Here is a 10496-nt window from a genome sequence, read left to right on the forward strand (position 1 = left end):
GCATAGTTTGCGTAAGTCGTTTTTTGCCAAGACCCTGGATGCTACGGAGAGCGGCGCCAGGATGGAGGTGAGTATTTGATCTTTTATGCAGGAACATCTGGCAGCAGGTAAGTATGTGTGAGTGGGTTAGGTGTATGTAATAAACTTTAACTAGATACGGTGTGTGTGTACTGTGATTTTTATCTTTTTATTTTACAGTGGGGGTACGGGTGCCGGCCGCCTGCTGGCACTTGTAGTTCCACAAGTGCCAAAGGGCAGGCATGCTGGCACCTGTAGTTCCACTGTAAAATACAATAGTTTTCCTATATTTTACAATTTATTACCTCCGTACCGACTGCTCCAGGGGTGCGGGGAAGAGCCACGGGCTTCAGACCAGGCCTGGGGTTTCAGGATAGGAGGGACCCCTTTTTTGGGGGGGACACCACCTCCCCTGAGATCTCCAACTTGGCCTCACCGGCTTGGGGTGAGAATGCTTTGGCCATGGAGACCTGTTAATAGGATCTCCTGGCTGTGGCATTACACCCTGGTCGGATTGGGTCTGGGGCTGTTTTTAAATATAGGGGGACCTCTACACAATCTTTCCCCCCTATATTTAAAACGAGAGTTGGCCCTGCAACCAGGTGCTGGTTCTTAAATTATGGTGGAACCCTACTCGTCTTGTTCCTTGTAATTTTTGGAACCAGCACGAGGCTGGTGATGCTTTGGGGGGGGGGAGGACCTACAACATTTTTAATAAAAATTAACTCTTCTTTTACAGGGCTCACACACAAGCAGCCTTCACATTTCTCACTGATATGTGCAGGCTGCTAGCTCGGGAGAGATTTGCAGAGAGAAAATACTGCAATCTTGGGTGAGTAATCTCATCTAAACTTGCAACTCGGGGGATATATCTCGATCTGCATCACCATCGAAAAACTCACTTTCAGCTAAACTCACTTCTTAGTAAATTTGCGAGATGATAAACTATAAAATCACCCGAGATTCGTCAATGCAAATCGAGATAAATAAAAACAAAACTAATATTTTTGCTTTACATGTATTAAATAAAATTTGTCATTTACTGTATATATATCAATTCAGTGTATTAAATTGAGTTTTGGTATTAGTTTCATTTTTATGACCCTGTTCATCAGAGACAGAATTTCTGTTTTCTTTCTTCAAAATTCATTTTTATTGTTTTCACTAAGAAATGCAAAACAAGAGGTGTACAGAATAGAAACAGGAAAGGAGAAAAGGAAAGAATGGAGCCCGCAGGCCGGGGAAAACCATAAATTACTTAAAGACAGTCAAACATATAACAAATAACATGACACCATATTACTGTATGAACAATAAGAAGCCATAGTCCCCAAAAAAGAACATACAGTAAGTACAAAAAAATAACAGTGAAATCTCGATACAATTTCTTATGTGCTTAAGTCGGATTTAGGAGATCACCATGCACCAGCAGCCAAACGTGTCTCCGCCCAATATTTTCTCCACCCAAACCATCTCGTCAGTGCATTGTTGGCCGAAGAGGAGTAGGGGCATTCTGCGGTTTCAAATTCACAATGATCTTGTACCTTATACTCAATAGTCTCTAGACTCAGCTCAACTGCTAAATGCCAATGATAGGCAATTAGTGCTTTAGTCACTATTAAAATATGTCCCTTCACATACCTATTGTCATAGGAGATTTTTCCTTGGTATACATGAAACAGTGCCAGAAGTGGATCTAGGGCTTCTCTGATCCCAGTAACTCTAGTGATCAACGAAAATACATTGCTCTACAATGCAAACAAATTGCTCCACAGTGGGACTAGAACTGGACAAGCCCAGAGTACATGACATTCCCTATAGTATGTGTCCACAGTTTCACCAGCAGTAGAATAGAAGACAACATTTTATGGAGCTTATCAGGAGTCAAAGACAATCTATGTAGATGTTTAAAAACTTCAGCATGAGAGATTCACTGAGATAAGTGAAAGAGGAACCAAAGAGGCTGAGAATTTGAAAGGTTTCTTGACCCATAACATTAAAATATGCCACCAAGAAACACCCCCTTGTACCTGACCAAGGAAAATCTCTCTATAATATATTTTGGAGTTACTGCAAGCAATTGTGAGCTAAATTTTAAGCATTGTAATCAATAACATAATTGTAAATATTTATACAAATTCTGAGAAAGAATAGAAAACATGGCCTGATTTTGAGGGGAGGGGTCCTTAGTTATTTTTTACCTTATTATACCTTACCCGCAATGAGATCATTCCCTGGGCCTGATTCAGACCCGGTCGCAAGGCTGCGTTTGCACACAACTGCTGTCAGTCAAAGTATGCAAATCCCACAATCGCTAGCAAGATATTAGCACTCCCACTAAGTTTTGCCGTGCGAGACCGGTAATTAGACGCCCACCAGCCTGACACAAGACGCCCACTTTCCCTTAGTAACATATGTCATCTCCAGGAAGTGTATTAAACAATCTGTAACATCAACAGACATCGGACCCATATGCAGCACTTGTGGTTGACCATACCCTACCACAAGCACTGCGAGTGCTGCTGTGTTTAATGTAGCCATGTGACGTGTATGCTGACGATATGTCTTAATTATGCACGCCCCTGAAACGGCGTTCAGACGCACGGACATGCCTGTGTTCGCACCACCACACCCCCGTTACCATCGGCCACACCCTGCCACCACCCGCAAATGGCAAGTCCTGTCACTTATGATTGTGGAGTGTCTGTGTACTGGCTGTGAACACTTCCCGATCGCAGCGACTGGTTCGCGCACTGCGTTTTGTATGCATGTGCAGATTGCAAATATTGGCAGGCTGCGTGCGAACGGAGGCTTGTGACCGGGTCTGAATCAGGCCCCTGTTCCCTTCAATTAGCAAATCTCAAATAGGGAATCATATTAGCTGCACCCTCTAATGTAAGATTAGTATAAGGTAAACTAAAGTCATAAAAACCACTTTATGCCAACCATTGAAGGTGGCTAATAATACAATGGAATGGGATAATACCTGGTGTCTACCAGTCAGGGACATCCATAATAAATCAGTTAAAGAAAGTGGATGAAAAATGCCTTGCTCTAAGAGAGGATTGTCAACTACAAACCAATCTCTAACTTGCCTTTTGATGTAGTCATGCCTTTTGATATAGTTCCAAGTCAAGGAATGCTAAGCCCCCTACCAACCAGGGTAAGGACATACTAAAGAGGGTTTCTTTGACTTTCAAACATATTTAATCAATATGTATACAATTTAGTGAATAAAGACAACGGAAGCCACTTAGGTATGGTGCATCAGTTGGATCTATGGATCTGGTGTCCTTTAAGGTGGATATTACTTTGGAATTTCGATCCTCACTTCAGTCCTGACAGCAGACTGTTGCTGTCTTAGGAAACAGCAACTTCAATTGGTTATTTAGTTTACACAGTCACAAAATACTTGTACATTGTTTTTATTTCACTTACTGTAAATTCAAACTGTAATCAGCGCTAAAACCAATTTGTATTAATTGATTAATTGTTATTATTACATCGATAGTGTTTTAATTTGCATGTCCTTGGAATAATATTAAGGGCACAAACTGCTGGTAATTATTTCATGCTCTGTTTGCTGCAGCTTTTTTCACAAGGGGTGATTATCAATCCATTTCTATGTTGACTCTAATTGTTTGGTTTGGAAAATAAACAATTATACATTTATTTTAAATCCCAGTACATAATGAGGTGACTCTAGGTAAATGTAGCTGAGTGTACTGTGTGTGCGTCATAGCTCTCTGTATGCCCTCTTGGTCTTGATTAAATCCTTTAAACTTTAATAAAATAAGGCCAAAACATATTGCAGGTGGATAGTGAAGGCTGTGGTGATGAGCATGCTACAGAGATAGATCAGAACATTACCTTGCCATAAAATCATGTAAAGTCTGACAGCCAAGGCAAATAAACAACACCGTGTGGGCTTTTATCATTTGCAGTTGATGATTAGAGTTGTTTTTAGGTTGAATTGCTTGGTTCTGAAAAGTGCATGTTTATGGGCAGGAGAGGCATACTGTACTTACCAACTTTTTTCTCTCCCAGAGGGAAGATGCAGTTGATCTAACTAATGTGGCAGGGACAATTGCTTCACATAATTAGGCCCCACCCTCTCATAGCATAATACCATGGGCTATGAATGGTACGATGGGGCCAAGATTATGTGGTTCTCATAGAATTGTGTCATATAGGCCCACCTCTCCTCACTGACCCACAATTTTTAGTATTATACTCCCTATCCTTCCCTTTATATTAGGAAGTGAGCAGGATGCCTGATGGTCACCTACTTTTGTGGGGGTCCATGAGACTCCCAGAAATGTTGTCAGTCTCCCAGATATTCCAGGAAAGAAGGTAAGTATTAGCAGGGCCTTCATCAGGAGGGGACTGCCGGGCCCGGACACTGGCTGAATGGGAGGGGCCTGTGCCCACTCCTACCACCGCTGCACAGTCCGCACATTTCCCTCCTCCATGGACCAATTGCCTTCCTAGTTCTCTGACTGTAATTGGGACGTAGCCAATGCAGCACGCCCTGCCCCCATACAACCGCAAATCACATCATTGCAGAGGGGGCGGGGCCTAATGATGTGAGGTGTCCACCCCCATTAGCATCCTGCTTTTGCCCAAAAGTGTAAGTAATAAGTTTGTACTGTGTTTTAACATGTGTATGTATGTGTCTGTATGTATGTATGTGTATGTTAGTGTGTATATATGTGTATGTGTTAATGTGTATATAATATATGTATGTATGTTAGTGTGTGTATACTGTATATGTGTTAGTGTGTATATATGTATATGTATGTATTAATGAGCATATATGTCTATTGTATATACAAAATATACGTTTGCTAGATACTGTAATTATATATATATATATATATATATATAATCCATGGAAATGACCGGCACTCCACCAAACATAAGGTACTCCAAAGCCTCCAAAGACAATGGCAACGAAGCAGGCGGCACTCCTCGGTTTTTTCAACAGATCACCAACACAAGTGGCATAATGATTCCAACATTTTAATTGATTTAATCATAATTCTGATTAAAGCAATTGAAACGTTGGAATCATTATGCCACTTGTGTTGGTGATCTGTTGAAAAAACCGAGGAGTGCCGCCCGCTTCGCTGCCATTATATATATATATATATATATATATATATATATATATGCATAAATCACAGGGGCTCTGCACTCACCATAATAACTAATAATAATAACAAACATAATAAACAGTGGGGTTTTGGTTCATGAATTGATCAATGCATTTAAGCTTGCAGCCCATCGTCACTTTACAGCAAGTCCATACTCTATTGCTCAGAATTATAACATGGACATAGCCATCACATTAGTGTTAAACTCAGGGTATGCTATCAAGGTTTAAAGCTCACAGCAACTTTGCTTTTAAATGTGAGACAGTTACCAAGCACACCTGTTGCAAAGCACCTAGGAAAACAGCTGACACAAGTTAGATAACTAGTTAAGAGGGGTGCATGAGAAAATGTGATCACAAAAATGATTAATTATAAAAATTAATCATAATAAACAAAAAGCACTAATCAACGGGACACTCACCATTCCTAATTTTGGGGTGCAACAAGGTATGTGACCACATTGTTTAAATAGAAATCACAGGGGCTCTGCACTCACCATAATAACTAATAATATTTAAACAATAAAATTTAAACAATGTTGCACCCCAAAACTAGGAATGGTGAGTGCCGTGGATTAGTGCTTTATATATATATATATATATATATATATATATATATTATGTCTAAATAGTTAGGTGAATGGTTTCATATATCTGTATGCAATGCTTGCAACAATTTTGCTCATGCGCACTGACATGCATGGACATATGCATGCATGGACATATCTGGACCTGCCCCCAGTTGGGGTTTGCTTGAGGCCAACACTGCACTGCATTGCACTCATTTCAACAGATTGCCTTGAGCAGTTGCGTCGAACAGCAATGGAGCAATGACAAAACATTAAGTTCTGCTTCAAATTGGGTAAATCGGCAACGGAGATGCGTGAAATGTTGGTGAAAGTGTACGAGCAGGATGCTGTGAGTAGAAAATGTGTGTACGATTGGTTTGCACGATTTCGCAGTGACAAGGAATAGGTGGAAGCAGAGCCGCGTTCGGGCCGGCCGTACACACTTTCGTACACACATTTTCTACTCACAGCATCCTGCCCCATACACTTTCACCAACATTTTATGGATACCACTTAATTGCTAAAGTGAAATAATTGCTTTCCAATCCAATTGTGGTTCCAAAGAACAAAAAGTTATATTTTGCAACAAAAAGTATAACACGCTCTGATCTAAACAAATAGCGCAAAAAGCAAATAAAATACAAGGTACATCCAATACATACAATAGCGCTCTGGATCCAATTCTCAGTCATCAATCCTGAAGCCTGCGGTCATCAAAGAAGGGAAAATGACTCCCTTATGGTGTCCAGAGCAGTAGCATATATACCTTACAGGTCACAGATAAAACAATAGAGACAAGCTGGCATGATTCCATTGGTCCTTGCTCCTGGTCATTCTGGTCATTGGTTAGTTCATACGGTGTCATCAGGGATATGTCTTGGTTCTCCAAAAGTTGCTTTGTGTAGTTTCCCACCGAATAACTGGTTAAACTGACTACTGACACTACATACAAAATGTTAACATGCTAACCAATAACTCCCTATAGTTCATAACTTGCGGACGCATGATGTGATCTCCTTGCCGATAGAACCGGAGATCTGCAAATGAACAGGGATTTAATATAATACCAAACATGACATGTCTACTAGGTTCTAAACCTTAGATCTTATTTATGTACACATTTCATCATAATTACTTGTTAAAAAGACTTTTAATAACTCTTAACTCTCTTTATTAACTTATTGTAAATAGGAACCATTATATACATATGCGTTCGCATATGTGCATCTGTGCATTGATGTAGGAAATGTTCGTATGTATGTATGTGAGGACGCACGTGGGCGTCTATGCGTTCGCATGTGGATACACAAAATAGCGTAAGCATATAAGTCTATGTGTGTGTGTTATGTGAATCAGTGTATGTGTGTGGTGGGTTCACAGTTGTGCGCATTGGATTGCGCCGATGCAAAGTAGCGACCGATTTACTCTTTATCAGATAACAGACGACTGTATTGTCAGATAATAATTGCAAACGATCACATCCAATTATTTGACTTCAAAAGTCCACCCCTTGATAGCAAACATAAAACTATCACATTCTGATCTTAACCTTTCCAGTCATGCATAATAATGTATTATTCAATGTTCTAAACAGTGTGACACAAGTTGATCATCGAACCATTAATAATGCATTTCAAGAAGGTAGAACAACCCTTATACGCCATCTGCGGATCTATAGGGGATCATTGGTAGGATGTTGGATCTCATCGAACCTATAAAGGAAGTTTGGGGGAATTGAGACTACATTATCTAGGATATTTTATGGAACATTTACAATAATTATTATTATACATGACTTAGCCTATTAGCATATTATTATCTATAGGCACATTCAATTTCAGGATTGTAATGCAGTTCTTTATCAACCTTAGTACCCATACCACCACTATCCACCACCATCAAAATTTCATTTTTACTGTTCATCTTAGTGGTACAGTTTCCACACTTCAACACAGCAAGGACACATCTGACACATAAACCAATTACTAAGGTGACAACAAGTATAAGGATAAGGAGCTTACCTACACTAGCTTTCATTTCCCGGGCCCACTCTCCTAGACCGGATAATCATTTTACAGGGTTCAACCATGAGAACCACTCTCCTACCTTCTATTCCACCTCAATTAGCAAGGAATTATGGTTCTTTCGAAATTCCCATTTCAGCTGCAGAATTTCATCCATCCTCCGGTCAATCACTTCCTTGGGGTCATTGGTATTATTGGTAACATATGTCCAACATTTGACACCAAATTGGGTGGCCAAAGTGACACAATATCCACCAGTTATAGATGTTAAATAGTTTATCACTAGCCTATGTTGTACTAACTCCTTTTTATAAGCTTGTAGCTCTTTATCTGTATACCTGATGTATCTAAAATTTAAAGTTCCCCGAGCGATCCTGGTGGGATCTAATGCTACCAAAATTTGGAAGCCAGTTGTTTTGCTAATCAACTGTGTGGCTGTATGTACTTCACCAGGAATCATGTTTCTTTTGTCTCGGTGTTCATACTGCGTATGAAGGTATGGAGATGGTGTGTTTTTATGGATACCAAGCATTTCACCATGTGTAAGGGTCATAACCTCTGGTAACACCCTACCAATAAAACATAAGCTTACTGAACTTGGAGAGAGACACTTGCACGCTTTCCTTCCACATATAAAATACATATCATCTGGGAGTATATAAGGAATAGAATACATCATTATCATGGAACACATTCTAACAAAGGATCCTGCCCCTTTTTCCTCCATTTGACTGGTACACATTTCCGGTTGTATAATATCTGCACAGTGCCCTATTGGTACTCTGCCAACCATTACGTTAACATAACTATGCATGTACCTGTACCTGAAGTATTTCACACTTACAATAATTTTGTATACAAGTTCAGAATCTATTGGTTCATTATCAGCTCTGTGTGAAAAGGTCAGTCTGATTGTTCTCGGTCACCTCCCAATATCCTGGTTTATTGAAATTAGTCATATTTAATCATATCAGGGATCTATCTACCTGATACTGGTGGAGCTTCAAATTAGGGTGGTTAGATATGTTAAATTTCTTGTCCACCATTTTCCCCCCTGTAGTTCAAGAACCTCAGAGACATTTAACGGGAATGGTACTAATCCTACATTATGTTGTCCCAGAGGCACATGAGTGCAAACCCAACATTCAGTTTGGTTTAAGACTTTACCCACTAAGGAATGGTAATCATCTAAAGGATGCTCGCCCAAATACAGACTATTCTTGGACTGGCATTGTTGGATGCACTTTTCATCAATTAGGGATCCACAGGTCGCACACATACAGTATTCCTCAGACAATAGCCCTTCACACTGACTCCGAGTTTCTTGGATAACAGATTTCTTAACAATTACTGTACTGAGTTTGACCATATACTGCCCTGTTTGTTTTATCGCTCCTTCTCCTGACCCCACTCCATCGATATCACCATCAGCTTCCCTCTCCGTCATCTGTCCTCCGTCACAGAAACAGGAAATTCCGAAACAAATAAGGATGATGAGAACCCTGGAAGGAAGCAGAAACACAAACTGAGCCTGCCACTCCATTGCTGGAATAGTGCTCTGCAAATGTCTTTAGCTCAGGTGTTCCACTGCAATATCTAATTCTCCCGGAACAGGCTCGCAATCGACAGGGCCACGTTATCTGTCTCAACTCCACCTTGTATCTCCTCCGGGTAGTTGACCTTTCTGCAATGAGTGGAATGGACCCAGGTATCTCTCTCTGCTACTTTCAATGATGTCGTACTTGTCAGTAACACTTGAGACGGACCTTCCCACTGATCTGTCAAACAACATGAGTGTAAGAAATTTTGGATCATAACAAATTCTCCATGTTCAACATCATGACAGTTTGTTTCTGGCATATCAGGTGATAATATTTTCAATTTCTGTTGCTGCTGTTTCAGCTGTTTATTCATTTTTATAAGATACTTCACAGTAACCTCATTATTGCTCTTCAAATCATCCTGTGGACTTATAATCAAATGAGGTTGTCTCCCAAACAGTATCTCAAAGGGGGACAGATTAAGAGGAGGTCTAGGAGTGGTCCTGATGCTATGGAGGACTAGCGTTAAGGCTTCTGGCCATCCTAATTCAGTTTCAGCCATGATCTTACTCAATTTGTTCTTAATAGTACCGTTCACTCTCTCGACCTTGGCACTGGCTTGTGGTCGGTAGGGGGTGTGAAGTCTACTATTGATACCCATTAACTTACATGTTCTGGAAAACATCTCCAGTGAAATGAGTACCCCTATCACTTTCTATGATTCTAGCTAGGGATACTGTATCTGCATACAAATTCATGAACAATCTTTTTAGCAGTAAAAACAGCAGTATAAGTGGCAGCTGGATATGCCCTTACCCAATTAGAAAACACATTGGTACAAACTAATACATACTTGAGATTCCTGCAGGGTGGTAATTGGATTAAATCAATTTGTATTACCTGAAAAAGACCATCTGTCGGAGGGATATGAGTTGGCTCAGTTGGCATTGTCTTCCCAACATTTTTCCTCAAGCAGGTTAGGCAAGACCTTGCCCTTTTTTCATCTTGAGAAGAAAAGCCTGGTGCACACCAATATGCTCTGACCAACTTGCACATACCTTGTTTAACCAGATGAGTCAGACCATGCGCTGCCTCAGCCAGGCTTGGGTAATATGCCCTGGGAGCAACAGGCTTACCTTGTCCATCTCTCCAGAGACCAGAGGACTCCTGACCACATCCCTTCGACCTC

The sequence above is a fragment of the Taudactylus pleione genome, unplaced genomic scaffold (assembly GCF_031769625.1).
Source record: "Taudactylus pleione unplaced genomic scaffold, aTauple2 ptg000352l, whole genome shotgun sequence".
Lineage (NCBI taxonomy): Eukaryota > Metazoa > Chordata > Amphibia > Anura > Myobatrachidae > Taudactylus > Taudactylus pleione.